Source organism: Argiope bruennichi, chromosome 10 (genome assembly GCF_947563725.1).
Source record: "Argiope bruennichi chromosome 10, qqArgBrue1.1, whole genome shotgun sequence".
Classification (NCBI taxonomy): Eukaryota; Metazoa; Arthropoda; class Arachnida; order Araneae; family Araneidae; genus Argiope; species Argiope bruennichi.
The window spans coordinates 93,678,882-93,696,182 of NC_079160.1; the positions used below are offsets into that span (position 1 = coordinate 93,678,882).

The 17,301-nt window shown below is 28.5% G+C and overlaps 1 long non-coding RNA gene across 1 annotated transcript; it reads right to left on the minus strand.

The window, feature by feature from the left end:
• Positions 1-4,992: 4,992 nt before the first annotated feature.
• Positions 4,993-16,900, minus strand: LOC129987856 (uncharacterized). The gene is made up of 3 exons (XR_008785604.1): positions 16,762-16,900; positions 5,265-5,371; positions 4,993-5,039 (listed from the first exon to the last, which is right to left on the minus strand). It is a non-coding gene; the product is annotated as an uncharacterized LOC129987856 (long non-coding RNA).
• Between the last annotated feature and the right edge of the window lie 401 nt (positions 16,901-17,301).

The following is a 17,301-nucleotide window of genomic DNA, read 5'->3' on the forward strand; positions in this document are numbered from 1 at the left end:
AAAATGCAGTTCTATTTAGGTGCTGATCGAATTAGATGCAGATTTTAATATATCTACTTATTTACAGCTCTAAGTAGATGCAGATGTAATAAGATGCAGGTCTGATGCGAGATTAATTAAATGCACACCTGATTGAGATATAATTAGATGCAGATCTATTTAGATGTTGGCGTAAGTGAACGCAGTTCTATTCTGCTGCATATGTTATGGGGGCCTAATTAAATGTACATCTGATCAGAGATGCACACATGATGCTCTATTTTTATCGAAACACAAAATTAAGATATACTTTTTATTATTTATTAAAAACTGTACAACCACCGATTTTCATTATCAAAGGCAGATAGATAGAAACACCCTAGATTTCAGAAATAATATCAAACGGCCACATTTATTTCACCATACAGCAAACGAATCTAAATTTTGTTGTAATATATTCGGCCAAAAATAATTTCAATCTAAGATGGACTTGCACCACTTTCAAAATAAACCGATTTTCAATACTGTTAAGAGCTAAAACTTCCATATCCAAAATACAAGAATTTGATTTTTTTTAAAATTTAAATTGTTGACGCATGAAAAAGATCATAACAAGTTTTATCTATAATACCATTATCTCCACTTTTTTTTTTTTTTTTTTTTTTTTCAAAAATGGACTTGCCCCACTTTCAAAATAAACGGCTGAGATGCTCATTTCTGTTCTCCGAATTTTTTGTCCCAGATTCGGTACGTGTAAATCAAAGAGTGCGCCTAACAAAATGCAAATGCAAGCGCAGATTCTCTCTGTCTCGCGTATACAAAATACTAATAATCCCTTTTTAATAGCCATTTTGTTGCCCGATGAACTTTCGCTCCAAATGAAAGTGCCAGTATCAAAACTGTATTAAAATCATCAACACATTATATCAAGAATTCAGAAGTCATCATCAAGATATTTTAGGATAAACACATGTTTTGATAATTCTTTCACAATGGCTGTAATGAATATACTCTCGATATCGTTCTCTAAGAAAAAGAAATACCAATTCTGAATAAGTTTATTGAAAATTTAAAGATCAATTTTAATGTAGCAGAAATGTGATTGTGTGAATTATCTGAATAAGAAAATATTAATTTAAAAAATAGCAAACAAACCTACTTCTTAGTACCTTTTAAAGAAACACTTGTAAAAGAATTGATTTCAAAATTCTTGAATTGATTTATTTCATTTGTTAAATTACAAACTGAGAGATGTGATATTGAAATGTACATAATAAACTGTTGACCATCTAGCTTGCAATTATAAATAAAGAGAAAAGTTTATTCACTGAGGTGAAAATTTATTCCAAGACAATTCGATCAACATAGTTAGAGCTTGGGCAGATTTGCTGTAAAATGTAAATCAATAACAGGTTATCATTCATCAATTCAAAATATAACACAATAATTAAAAATATTAAAACAATGAAAATGTATAACAATGAGCATGTGTAACCAAGAATCATGTAATTATTGTTGCACTTTACCTTTTTTATCCGAAAAAGAATTTCTTTTCTCTAGCTGGCAACGTATTAATCAAAAATAAATCAATTTCAACTCATAACAAAAAATCGTTTGGAACTGATTTCGTTTGTATTGTTTGTTTTAGAATATTATTTCAGTTTTATCTTCATTTCATATATTGTTCGGAAATGAATTATTATTGCAATTATTTAGAGTAAAACTTAAATGACATTCTGTAACGCGAAGATTTATTTATGTCAGCAGATAATATATGTAATAAATCAAGAAATGATGTATGTAATGCAAAACATTTTATTTTGCTAAATAATGTAGCAAATTATTTTTCTAAATTGCGCACATTTTTTTTTAATCATTTACTATGAAACGAACTAAATGTTTTCAATTTTCTATTTCAACGATGAATTAAAAAAAACCATAAAGAATACTTTTAGAAAACAAACAAAACTCAATTGAAGTATTAACCTCCCGATACAGAGGATTTTTCAATGCCTAATTAATAGGTAAATATTAAATATCTTTTTTAATCTCTTGAAATATAAAGAAAATATCGTAATTGTCAAAAAAGTTTCGAAATCAAGATTTTGAGGAATATTTGCATTTGAGAGCTTTACTAAAATTTTTAAGCAATTAATGACAAATTTTAATTTTTGCAATTATCATTAATTATTTCCAATTATCATTAATAATTTTGTAATTATTATTAATTTATTGTAAAACCATGAAAAGTCTATTATGGCTTGATAGAATTTATTTAATTATAAATTACAAGAAATTCTTCTGATGTTTATATTTGTAACGCTCAAAGATATGTGGGCTACATATGTAATTAGGGATTGCAATACCGGTATACCGGGATACCGAATACCGGTATTTTAAGCCATTTGTACAATTTTGTAATACCGGTATTCACAAGTTTAAATACCGGTTTTTCGGTATTTGCTGGAAATTTTTAAAATTGTCTCCATTATATGTTCAGGCATAGCGAACATAGCAAAATAGTATACGTTTTTGTTTTTATGTCTCCCTAACGGGAGAAATTAATTAGCTAATTAATTGCTTAAATCTAAATTAGCGAAACATGGATTATCCCTGAAAGAAAATATTGTATCCATAACAACTGATGGAGCAACAATTATGAAAAAAGTTGGAAAGTTGATTGGTGCAAATCAGCAGTTGTACTATGCACATGGAATTCACTTAGGAGTAATTAGGAGTATTATACCAACAAAATAAAGAACATCCAAATACTGTGGATATAGAAACTTCGGATTCCAACTTTGAAAAGAGAGTGAGAGTGATATTGACACTGAAGACTATGACAATGTAATTGTTGAAGAAGATATTCCTAATGAGGATGAAATATTAACCTATCAAGAATTGCTTCCTATAATTTATAAAGTTCGAAAAATTGTTAAGAAATTTAAACGTTCCCCTATAAAAAGGATATATTACTTAAATATATACTAATTGAAAATAAAACAGAATATATGTTAATATTAGATTCTAAAACACGTTGGAACAGTTTACGCCTAATGATGGAACGGTTTTTGAAACTGAGAAATCCAATCCAAAAAGCAATAATCGACTTAAACCTGTAAATTAATTTTTCAAATAGTGAATCCGATTTAATATCCAGAACTGTATGAGCTCTACTTCCAATAAAATTGACTATTGAGGCATTATGTGGGAGAGATTCTAATTTATTAGCAGCTAATGCAACAATAAATTTCATGTTGCAGTCACTGAAAGAACAGCACACATCACTATCTGAAGAATTATATATTACATTGAAAACTCGCACAGAAGAAAGGCATACCGAAATAGAAAATGTCTTATGGTATTTACATAATTATAGTGATTTTAAAAATGAAAATGAAAAAGAAGAAAAGAGCCAATTCAAATCTGATTATGTTTAGATTAAATTTTCTTAACATTTTTTAACCCACAAACCTATCCACATTCAGAAGAATTTGGTTCAATTATCGAAGATTATGATGTCACTACTGTCGATAGTGAAAAGGAATTGGCTCTTAAACAAAAATTAGAATTAGCGATAAATAAAATAAGTTATAAGTTAAGAATAAAATAAGTTATAAGTTTATAAGTAACAAATTATTTTTTGTGATATTTACACTCTCTAACATAACTGCCAGAAAAAAACAAAGAAAAAACAAAGAAACTCCTGTGTTTTCATTCTTTTTCTAAAATTTCTAATACCGGTATTAAGATTTCAAAAATACCGAATACCGGTATTGAAATTTTGGTCCGGTATTGCAATCCCTATATGTAATGGTATAAGTTATATGAAAAGAATACAAATTTATATGGCAACTTATTATTACTTTCACCTGAAAATTTGGAGCACTTCATATTACTTAATGTTGATTATTTTATTATCAACGAAATCTAATCAAGCAATTATAAGTTATATTTGCAACAAATTAGGATGTTATAATTTAAACATGTAAGGTAATTTTTATTAGCAGTCGACATACTTCCTGAATGCATAAAATATATCATTTAAATTTCAAATTTCTAGTGAAAGACTGTTTTATTTAATGATATAGAGACCATCACACTAATAGGAAAATTATATAGTAAACCCAAAATTTGTACTAGGAGAAAATATTTGTTTATTTTGCAGAAAAGTAATCAAATTTCCATTTAAGGGGAAAGTGGACTTAGAAATAAGCAAAAATCGATAGAAATATGAAATTTTATTTTTATCTTTCCCTTAAAAAATATATGTTTATATTCAACTAAAATAGTGTTATAAAATATATTGTTCGATAAAATGGATATTTCAAAGGCCAAAATGAAAAAATCGCATTTTAAGTACTTTCTTCAAAATGATATTGTAATTATATTCAAATATCTTTGAAACGTTTAATTTTTGATGAAATTAAATAAAAGTGATAATAAAGTTTTCGATTAAACATTAAAAGAAAATTAGGTATGCATTTTATATTTCGAGACTTTTTAGATAGTTAGAAGTTAATTTTAATTCCAAAAAACACAAAACTCTAATAAAAATTCAGCAAGTACGGATGAAAATATTTCTAAAAAATTAGCATTTAATTGGAATTACAAAATCATGCACAGTTTTGTTTAAAATAAAATTACATTGGGTAATTAGAAAAAATTAAAAATTCAATCACCTGAAATATTTTGAAATTTTTAGAAAAATTATGCATCTTTTTATTTTTTAAAAAAATAATATTTCCTTTCAAAGTTAGTCTCCAAAACAGAAATTTGACCTATTTATATTTTAATACATATACATAAAAATTTTCATAACTCTAAGTGAAAAAGTCGCAAAAATGCCTTGTGAAGTTCACTGTCCCCTTAAGCATAAATAAATAAAAAATTACCAAAAGAAAAATAAATTTAAAAATTCCAAATCAGAATGCAATATTCTCAATATAATAAAACTCATTATATTCTAATGAAACTAAAGTTTGTTTCAGTATAAGTATTTTTTGCATACTCACTGAATGAAAATGCTGTAATATATTTTGCCCCTTTTTGCTTGAAAGCTTAAAAAAAAAGACATGTTTAGGTATATAAAGAGCTATTTTTGAAATTATACCAAATTAAAAAAAAAACTTACGCTGATAATAAAGTTTTAAAAAATATTAATCAATCAGAATTTTATTTCAAGAAAAATATTTATTTAAATATAATAAGGCCATCCAAAAGGGCATAAATAATTTTAAATGTAGAGAATAAAATAAATTTATTAGCAAGAGTTACATACAAACCTGGTTACTTTTCAATATAATCTTCTTGAAGATTCAGTCTTTATTAGTGGACCAAGTTTCCAATTTCCTCTTCAAAAAACGTTTCCACAACTCTCCTCCCAATGGAACTTCGTAGAAAAAAGATCCATATAAATGATAATAAATAAATTTAAATAACTTTTAGTATAAAAAGTGGGAAACCTCAGTAAGAAAATTTATATAAAAAAATTTCACAGAGTTCTGTAGCGAAAATGGTATAGAATTCGTAATAAAAAACTGTTTTATCATGTGTTTAGGGCTACAACACTGATAAGAAAATTATATGTCACACCAACATTTATACTGCATATCAAAATTTAATGGAAAAAAGTTGTTCGACAACTTTTAAAGCTAAATAAAAAAAATCAATGAGTTTCTGATCCACAATAAAGCTCGTCTAAAGTTCAATATTCTTGAAAGCTTTATTTATAGATTCTGAAGTACTTAATATATTATTTATAAAGGAATGCGTGTCTAATGTGGATAGTTAATACATTTGAATAAAAATATTTCCTGTCTATGCAAGAATAGAACTTTTATTATTACTACTTTGTCTTAGTCTTTCAACTATTACTACTTTTGTAAAAAAATAAAAACCGTCAGTTTCACCAGCAAAAAATTTTTATAAAAGAAATGGGTTAATGTCTTCTTAATTTAAATCTCTTTCTTCCTAATTCAGGCATTGAGTATTTAAAACATTACAAACAGTAAACAAAATTAGAAATTTCAAATCAATCAATAAATAGAAAATAGCCTTGCTAAATTTTTGTTTGTTCTACTGCGAGACAAAATAATGTTTAAAAAAACGGCAGCAGGTTTCAAGAGAGAAAAAAAAAACGAAATTACAAAAACATGAAGCATCTGCTTGCACTAAACGAATAGATGTTTTCCAATTATTAATAATTTTTGATACACATCTATTAATGTAAAAAAAAGAATGGGAAGTCTAATTTCGCATTCATTGCTTTATTTTTTCTGCTTAAAGCCGCATTTAATTAAAAGCTGCTTTAACAATCGTGGCACCATCTAAAATCTAGATTGGGAAATATTAACTTTTAGATTCCCAAATATTTATTTTTATGAATTATGAAATATATTAACTACAATACTTACTATTCTATTAAAATATACAGAATATGTACTAATTAGAAAATGTATTCCTGGAAATTTGGAATATTAATAGAAAATTTTTCACGTTGAACTTTTATATGATTATTTAGAATATGGATGTTATCACAAACAGAATCGCCCGAATTTTGATTACGGTATGAGCTTGGCATTCGACTAGAATTATGGCCCGCTTGGTATGTTTTAATCTCAATTTTGGTCACAATAGTTATCGTTAAAGGTAAATAAAAACTGTAAAATAATAAATACAAAAAAAAACTTCATCAGAATATTTATTTTTTCTATTAAATGTCTGGAGAACAAAGCGAAATTCGAAAATCATAAAGCACAAAAAAAATGGAAGGATATAAATGAATAACATAGAAACAAAAAAATCCTAATAATTCATCTTATGAAAATAAGAAAATATTGTAGATATAATTCTAATTCTGATTTACTTAGATATTATGAAGTTTCGTTTTGTTCTCCAGATTTTGATGAGGGGAAGATTATTTTTTTTCTTTTTCTTATATACTAATAAAATACTAATGTCTTTTTAAAGATTTTATGTCCATTATTTCTTTTAAAATCCGTTAACCTTAAAACAAATTGCACGTGGTTTAAGAACGAACGTGTAATTGGTGATGTACATAAAAAAAGTATTAGATGTAGTACTTTCAAAACCAGAGATTTTATTTAGTTTAATCACATTAAAGTCCCGTTTTAAAGCAACACTTCAAAACCAGAGAATATGTTTCATCTCAGAATGAAAAAGATGTATGACGCAACTTACACTAATAGCACAAAATGCCTAAAAACTGTTAAGATATCTATCTATTCGATGTTCACCAGCATTCAGAATACCGCAACATGGTGGAAATATCGTGCAATGTCTTTTGCTACGAAAGTATTTTCATAAACTAATTTTTTTAACTTTCTCCTATACGAACTATTCTAATATTTAAGTATTGAATTGATAGAAAGTATTGTAATCTTTAAAAAATTGATTTCAAAGTTTCAAATTATCCTGAGATCGAAAACAAACATTTTTGAAATTATGTCTATCAGTCTGTTAGTGAAAACGATAATTTAAAAAAAATCTTAAAGCTAGACGAAGAAATTAGTTATGTGGTGTTAATACCAAATTTGTGGATTTCTTTCAAATTTGAACGAAACTCATCGGGAGCATGTTTGTCTTTCCAAGGATAAATTGACACAATGACCACAAAGAATTAACTCCTAGATAAATAAAATGTTAACAGTTTTAGCATCTAAAGTAAATGTAGTGTAAAGATTTTGGATCATTTTTATTAAAATGGTTGGCCGTCTATCGGTCTATACATCCATACGTATATAAACGCTATAGGGTAAAAAATGCAATAGCTTAGATAAATGAAGTCTAGTATGTGATCTAGTCATTAGAATTGCAATTCATTGTCAAATTTTAAAAGCAATCGATGCAAAAAAAGTTTTTTCATTCTTTCTTCGTTTTATCTAAATGTTGTTAATTCTGTTTTCTTCACTATACTTCGAAGCACAAAATGCTCATTTGGGGATATCTAAAAATAAGTGTTTGTCCACTCTTGTCGTTCATGGCCTTGGATAAGATTTGAAATTTTTATATGAGGAAAGCGATAAAACTTTTATTAGACAATATGCTAGAAAATTCGGGAAAGAGAATACCTGTTGATTAGGGATTGCAATACCGGACCAAAATTTCAATACCGGTATTCGGTATTTTTGAAATCTTAATACCGGTATTAGAAATTTTAGAAAAAGAATGAAAACACAGGAGTTTCTTTGTTTTTTCTTTGTTTTTTTCTGGCAGTTATGTTAGAGAGTGTAAATATCACAAAAAATAATTTGTTACTTATAAACTTATAACTTATTTTATTCTTAACTTATAACTTATTTTATTTATCGCTAATTCTAATTTTTGTTTAAGAGCCAATTCCTTTTCACTATCGACAGTAGTGACATCATAATCTTCGATAATTGAACCAAATTCTTCTGAATGTGGATAGGTTTGTGGGTTAAAAAATGTTAAGAAAATTTAATCTAAACATAATCAGATTTGAATTGGCTCTTTTCTTCTTTTTCATTTTCATTTTTAAAATCACTATAATTATGTAAATACCATAAGACATTTTCTATTTCGGTATGCCTTTCTTCTGTGCGAGTTTTCAATGTAATATATAATTCTTCAGATAGTGATGTGTGCTGTTCTTTCAGTGACTGCAACATGAAATTTATTGTTGCATTAGCTGTTAATAAATTAGAATCTCTCCCACATAATGCCTCAATAGTCAATTTTATTGGAAGTAGAGCTCATACAGTTCTGGATATTAAATCGGATTCACTATTTGAAAAATTAATTTACAGGTTTAAGTCGATTATTGCTTTTTGGATTGGATTTCTCAGTTTCAAAAACCGTTCCATCATTAGGCGTAAACTGTTCCAACGTGTTTTAGAATCTAATATTAACATATATTCTGTTTTATTTTCAATTAGTATATATTTAAGTAATATATCCTTTTTATAGGGGAACGTTTAAATTTCTTAACAATTTTTCGAACTTTATAAATTATAGGAAGCAATTCTTGATAGGTTAATATTTCATCCTCATTAGGAATATCTTCTTCAACAATTACATTGTCATAGTCTTCAGTGTCAATATCACTCTCACTCTCTTTTCAAAGTTGGAATCCGAAGTTTCTATATCCACAGTATTTGGATGTTCTTTATTTTGTTGGTATAATACTCCTAATTACTCCTAAGTGAATTCCATGTGCATAGTACAACTGCTGATTTGCACCAATCAACTTTCCAACTTTTTTCATAATTGTTGCTCCATCAGTTGTTATGGATACAATATTTTCTTTCAGGGATAATCCATGTTTCGCTAATTTAGATTTAAGCAATTAATTAGCTAATTAATTTCTCCCGTTAGGGAGACATAAAAACAAAAACGTATACTATTTTGCTATGTTCGCTATGCCTGAACATATAATGGAGACAATTTTAAAAATTTCCAGCAAATACCGAAAAACCGGTATTTAAACTTGTGAATACCGGTATTACAAAATTGTACAAATGGCTTAAAATACCGGTATTCGGTATCCCGGTATACCGGTATTGCAATCCCTACTGTTGATTTAAGTGATGATCCTTATTGAATTCCTTTTTTTTTATTTCAAGTTTTAATGTAAAAAAATAATTCCATTGCTTAAATAATTATTTCTGACATTAATTAGACAGTTATTCTCATATAAAATTATTTACCAAAAACAATAAAAATTATGTCAACAACAACCCAGCTTTACAATTTGGTCTGTCTATTGATGAGTAACTCTACTGTGCCAGAAAGTTGGTTTCCATCACATAATAATTTTCAACTCCAAGCACACTCGTATTGGAGCAGCTTGTTGAAATGTGGCTCTTGCACCAAAAAAACTCACATATAAAATCCAATCATATCCATTAGACAATCAAGCTTCAGATAATAATATATAAATAATTATATTAAAATAAAGTTGCCTACTTTGTGAAACCCTGTTTGATAGAGTGAAACCTCTCTAAATGGTTAAGTTCAAGTTTCCCAAACATGGAGTTTAGAATAAGCACCTAATATAATCTAAAAATAGCATAAACATCTATGTAATCTAAAAATGGAAAAAGCATCACTTAGAATACACATCATCGTAATCAAAATATAACATGGTGAATGTTAAAAATCAACACATTCGGTTTTATTTAATAAGAAGGAGCGAGTTTAAAATTTTTATTTCTAATGAATCTTAATATATATAAATTACGTGTCACGTTGTTTGTCCGCGATGGACTCCTAAACTACTTAACCGATTTTAATCAAATTTGCACACCGTGTGCAGTTTGATCTAACTTAAAAGATAGGATATCCCTTTTTTGAATTTTTAATTAGAATTTTAATTATTAATTAAAAACTAACTTTCCCGCCAAAAAAATCTTTTCATTTTCCCCACCGCCAAATGAGTACGGCTTCAGTTTTTTTCCCCAACAGTCATGAGGCTAGGCTTAAGATTTTTCGGCTGATTATTTGAAACGATTCTATTTATTTTCTTAATGTTTGATGCATTTAAAATTAAACATTGTTAATTAATCGATCTTTCAGATTCATTCTTAAGTACTTTTGAATTAAAATAAAACAGAATAAAGGAAATTAAAAATTTCTAATCTGCATAGCGTTACCCCAACTGGAGTAGAAAAACTCACGCATTTGCGTTACGTTTCGAATCCGAATGTTCGAATTATTTATGATCCTATCCGAAAACGTTTCTCTGGAATAAGATATCATTTTCCACAATTATTTTTTAATGCATACAATAAATTTGATACGTTGCAACGGATAAAGTATCACGATCTTATGTTTGAATTTTGTATTACTGTGCACGGTGGCAATTCTCTGAAATAAGATATTTTATTTGAAAATGATTAATTACAAACGTTTTAACGGATCACTGATTAATATAAAATACTAAAATTCTGCTTTTTTTTTAATTATAAAGAAGTTTGGAAAAATACTTGGAGGTGCACACGGATAATTATTACTTTTCGTTTTGAATGAATTCCGATTATTTATCTGACTGTTTACTAAGAAAAATGTTGTACGGCAATAACATTTGTTACTTTCATTAAATTTTCAATTAAATGATTTTATTTCTTTTGTTAAGGATATCGTAAAAAGGTAAGTGAACAAGCCAATAATAAGTTCCTCTAATCGGATAATAAAAAAATATTAACCCATTTGTATGATAAATGAAATTTTATCTTTTTTTATATAAATTATTGAAGATATGATAATAAAAAATGGTTACAATAATCTTTTCAGTTTTTCATTTCTTTACTAATTAACTGCATGTACGTATCAAGTTATGTCAGCTATCATCAACTCAGCTATCATTCACTTCAGCTACAATGCTTATCATTATTTAATAAATGTTTCTGAAACTGATTTCATTTTGTAAATGAATTTTGAATTACTTCAACAGACAAATGTATCAATGACGGAATAAATTTCATGGCAACTTCATGTGTGAAATATAGAACTTTTTTAAAAAAAAAAAATCTTTCCTTTAAGCTGAGGAAGCCAGAATCTGTATCACTGAAGTTATAGGATTTATTATACATCATAAAGGGTTTATACTAAGAAGGAAGGTATTAAGAAGGAACAAATTATTTGTTCATTATTGGACAGTCACAATTATCTGTTAGCTCCAAGCGATTCTAACAGATGGCGATATCTGTTGACTGGATTGAGTAAGTATTCTAACAGATGGCGCTGTGTTAAAAGTACCAACGTTTCACATAAGCTACAATTTAATGGCATAACTACCACGTGTTGCTGAGGCTAAAGTATAAGTTAAATTTATTTCGTAGTAAACGCAATACAATGAAATTCAATTGTTCTTACTTTTTCAATTTTTGGTAGTTCAGTTTCAATTTTTAGAGTTCAATCATAATTTGGGATGAGTGCACAATGGCTCACAAATATTCACTCGAAGCATTGCATAGAAGTATGCAAGATTTAAACGGCAATGATAAATTTTTCGGTGGTACTATCTTACTTTTGTCTGGTGATTTCAGTCAGACCTTACCGGTTATACCTCGCTCTACTTTCGCGGGTGTGGTTAATGCATGTTTAAATCAATCATTCTTATGGCGAAGTGTTGAAACACTTCGATTGGCCATAAACATGCGCTTATAATTGCAAAATGATCCATCAGCACAAATATTTTCTGAACAATTACTAAATATTGGGAACGGTAAAATAGAACTGCAACCAAATACGCAATGCATTAAACTGCCAGACAATTTCTGCTCTGTTCTTCAGGGAAAAAATGAATTGATTCAGAGTATTTTTCCGGATATACAGAGTAATTACTTGAATCATAACTGGCTCAGTGCTCGGGCTATTTTGGCAGCCAAAAATGTTGATGTTGACGAAATTAACTTCCAAATACAACAGTTGTTACCAGGCGATCTGATGTCTTTTAAATCAATCGATACTGTTGTTGATGAAAATGATAGTGTAAATTTTCCAATTGAATTTTTAAATTCACTAGATATACCTGGAATGCCACCACATAACCTTCGGTTAAAGATTGGTTCACCTATTATTCTCCTGCGTAATTTAAATCCACCTCGATTATGCAACGGTACGCGTTTGGTCATCAAAAAGATCACCGGAAATATACTTGAAGCTACCATTTTAACTGGAAAGTTTAAAGGAGAAGTGGTCCTGTTGCCACGTATTCCGATGATACCATCAGGATCTACGATACCCTTCAAAAGGTTACAGTTTCCAATTCGTTTAGCTTTTGCCATGTCTATAAATAAGTCTCAAGGCGAAACAATGTCCATTTGTGATTTAGATTTGGAAAATCCATGTTTTTTTCATGGGCAACTATATGTTGCATGTTCATGTGTAGGAAATCCGTCAAATCTATTTGTGTTAGCTAAAGACAGGTTAACCAAAAATATTGTGCACAGATTAGGGCTAAATTAAATTGAAATTAAAAGTATTTATAATTCAAAATAATAAACATTAAAATAGTTTTAAATCTTTTATTAATAAACATTAATAAAAGATTTAAAACTATCTGCCCTACCTACCTCATTTATAAGTTTAAGTGTTACGTGTTTTTTTACTAACACCTTTGTAATGTACTTATTTGTTACAAACTTAAATACAAAAAATAAAGAAATAAAAAAAAAATTTGTATTGATTTTTGCTCAATATCAACGGTAGTAGAAAATCAATCATGGAGGTCCCCATGTTTTTTTACAAATGGCATCTGTGTAAAAAAGCATGGTGGTCCCCATGACTGGTGTTCTCCTACCGTTTCCCTTGAATAGTTTACTACTATGTAATATAACAAAAACCTTAGCCACAGCAACGCGGGGCCGGGTCTACTAGTTACAATATGTATAGGAACATACACAATACATCACTGAGTAAAATGAAGTTCAAAGTCCTATTCCTTGGGTTTGAATAATCCTGGTAAAAAACGGTGCAGTTATTTCTTTGTTAAAAAAAATACTCTAGGATTTATCATTTTAGATGACGCTGTAATAAAACTGTGAATCGATTGTTGCAGTGCAAGGTGGATTTCATTGTAAGATCAAAAGAGCCCCTGGTAGTAAATAGATTTACAATGGGTACAAGAAAATCCTAGTAGATAGTTGCATATACAAAGGAAAAAAATCATTGGTCGTCCTCACAGATGAAAATGGTGATCTTATCCTAACTGTTTTCGAATGTTACCCTACGAAATCTGCAACCAAATAAAGCAGAGGATTTGGAATTTCTCAACCATTGGTGTAACGAATGCTTAAAGCTGATGTTACTCAAACTACTTGTTCGGTAAATAACATAATCCAAATCTGTTAATTGACATTCAGCAGACGATTCCTTTTCAGATATTTTATAACTGCTACTATTTTTATTTCTGCTGAAATATTATTAAAAGGTAACAGCAAACGATATTTTCTGTCATAAACATATTTTGTTAATATTATTTCGTTTATTTTTTGTATAATAGCTGATGATCAATTGTCAACCTTCTGGAATCTGGCAATGCTTTTAAGATATGCTGTTAAGTTGAAAGAATAAACAAGCCGATGGAATTCTAAAATGCTTGGAGTATTATTTTAGTTTTTAAGAATTTAAGATGCTCTGCAAGCTATAGTTTGAAGCTTTGGAAAACGGGTAGTTTTCTAGAAAGCATGCATACTTCTCAAGATCTGCAAGATCGATATGTTACAGAAATGAATTCAATAACCAAAGATCAATGGCTTTACATGGAGCAAGAAGTGGACTTCCGATTTGAGATTTATCGCATAACAAATGTAATTTGCTGAATACATAGAATGAACATTCTTATCCATATGTATTATGTATTACATGTGCCTCTATATATGTCCATGCATTAGAATTAAATGTTTTAAGTCGGATCTTTCTTTCTGAATATATTTCCTTACATCAGAATGGCAATAGTAAAATTCGAATAAACAAAAGAATGAATAATGGAAATTTTATTGTGGAAATCCTAAACTTTAATCTCCTGCCCCTTACAATGACCTGACCGAGTGAAATGGAAGTATCTTTATAAAACACTGCATGACTAAAGGCTCAGAAGATGACTGAATGACTAAAGGCTTCCCTATTAGAACATAATGCCCGACAGTATTGGTATGATATCTTCAAGATATTGGCCGGGATTCAGAATATTGAACAATATATTGGAGTTGCTTTGCAATATCTTGTGCTAATAGGGTATACCAAATTACTAATTGTCTCTCAGCTTGAAAAAAAAATCATCTAGATACAAATCTCCTTGGCTTCCCTTATAATATTCAGTGTTTTTTTTTTTTTTGTCTTCAAATAAAATTATCGCAAAATTCTGATATTTCCATCTTTTTTGAATATCTGCATCATGTATAGGTTTGATCTTTTGTACTGGGTCACCCAATTTTACGTTCTTTCTAGCATAGAAATTTGGAGAATGAAATATATACACACTTTTTTAAGTATGTGTGTGTGAATGTGTGCGCGTGAGTGTGCGTGCGTGTGTGTGTGTGTGTGTGTGTGTGTGTGTGTGTGTGTGTGTGTGTGTGTGTGTGTGTGTGTGTGTGTGTGTGTGTGTGTGTGTGTGTGTGTGTGTGTGTTTAAATATATTTTTAGCAGATGCTTGACCGGGAGGAAGAGACTTTTAACTTCGTTTTATTTCATCCTGGGAGCATAATTTGTACCAGAAACAAAGGATGATAAAAGATATTTTCTCTCATCGTGACACAAAACCAAAAGAGATAGAAATTTTCCCTTCAGGGATTTTACTAAAAGATTTTGATACGGATTCCTTTGATTTTGTAGACTTAGGAAAGGGAATCTTCGTTATCTTTAAAAGAATGTTGCAAGCATTAGGAATTTTTATCGCTTTACTCGAAGCGTATGAAAATGCTGAAATCATCAGTTTTTTAGAGCGCGTGTAGAATTAATTACATAAAAAGTGAAAATTGGATCAGGGAATAAGAGAACATTTTAAAATGAAGTTAACATGGGGTAAATTAAAATAATATTTAGGAATTAATTACGATTTCATTTAGATTCAAAAATGTCATTTCATATATATATATGTGTTACCCTTATTGTCAGAGTACGGTGTTATGAAATTACAAAATCAAATGAAATTTTCAAAATTTGAAATTTTAGAGATAGAAGTAGAACATGGTAGCAATGATGGTGGAACATATGTAAATGATTTCATGAAACTAACTGGAGAACATTTTTATACAGCAAAGGACAAGATTTCAATAGTAGAATTGGATTTGTTCATCATCTTCACCATATAACAATAAAACAAAGTTGCTAACCTCATCTCAAACAGTATTGTAATGTAGTTCTCAAATTATAAGGTCAATAAAACAAATGAAAATTGCTCACCATGAAAGTTTGCTTTATATTTAGATGATAACTTCTGCGACCGTCACCTAATATTTCGGAGGACAAAAAAAAAAAAAAAAAAAAAAAAAAAAATATCGAAAAATGAATTATACATAGATTATAGAATCCTCTATTCGAGGTATTTTTCAATAAAAAAAATTAAACGAAATCCTTGTAAAATTTATTAATATGAGGATTTCTATAATCATTGTCATGGGATTCCAATACAAATTTATATGTATAAGTTATTCAAATTTTTATTTCAATAATGTTTATGAAGTTGAATGAAGCAATATCTGCAGCTGCCTGTTAGAAAAAAAATTCTTCATAGATATAAGATTTTTTTAAAAAACTTCTCTCGGCAAGCTGGAAGGCAAAGGTTTATTCCTTTAGATCTAAGTTATTATCTGGAAAAATAAATTGTTGATGTTAGAAAAAACAGTCAAAATTAGAGCTTGAAAATCACTTTTCACCTTTTAACTGAACTATATTTCCTGAACTTTAAAATATTGCGCTAATTTAGCTAATTGGATTTATTTTTCTATCTTCAATATTAAGAAAGTTACAGTGAAATGAAAATTTCGACCCCCACCATTTCAACCCCTTCTGAACTAGATTTCCCATTTACGATATCATTCGAGAATTTCACATTCCTTGCAGCTTATTCCAATTTCATTAAAATCCAAACAAAAATACTCTAGTTATTTTGTTCACAACATGGGAAATCTTCGAATTTGAAGCGTAATCAAATAAATTTAATGTGTTTATCGTGAAATTTCATATAAACGTTTGAAAGAGAGAAAACTAATAAATATTTCACAGGAGGAAAAATAAAGTGAAAATCTGAAAAAAAGAATATACCTATAAGATTGAATCCTATATTTTACTCACGTTCAACAAAAAGGAGAGTCTTTTCAGGGTCAGGTCTGTTCTTATCTACAGATCATACGTGCTCCCCCGCAAAATAATCGCGATTCTTCAAAATTGGTCAGAAAAGGTCAAACAAACAAAATTGAATGGCTTGTCATGGAATTATAGTTTAAATTTCGAAGGAGCAGTTTTAGCAAATATTATCCTTTTAGTAAATATGCAAAAAATTGAAGAAGAAAAAAGAAAATTTAATTATACATTCACTATTGTGTCTTATAAATTATGTATTTCGATCAGAACAGAAAAGGCAGTTAGGCAAGATTTTTACTAATGACCTGTTTAGCATAATTATCGCTTTTCGGTAATTCCTTTATCAAAATAATCTTGAATTATTCACTGAATTTATAATTAATAAAAGATAAAAAAAATTAAACGTTTGGCAGCTGATTATAGAATTTTTTTCTTATCTGATAAATGAAATTATAATTAAATTAAATGACATCGCATTAAAATAAGGAAAATGCTATAAATTAAAATTCACAACTCATTTCATGGTCTCTA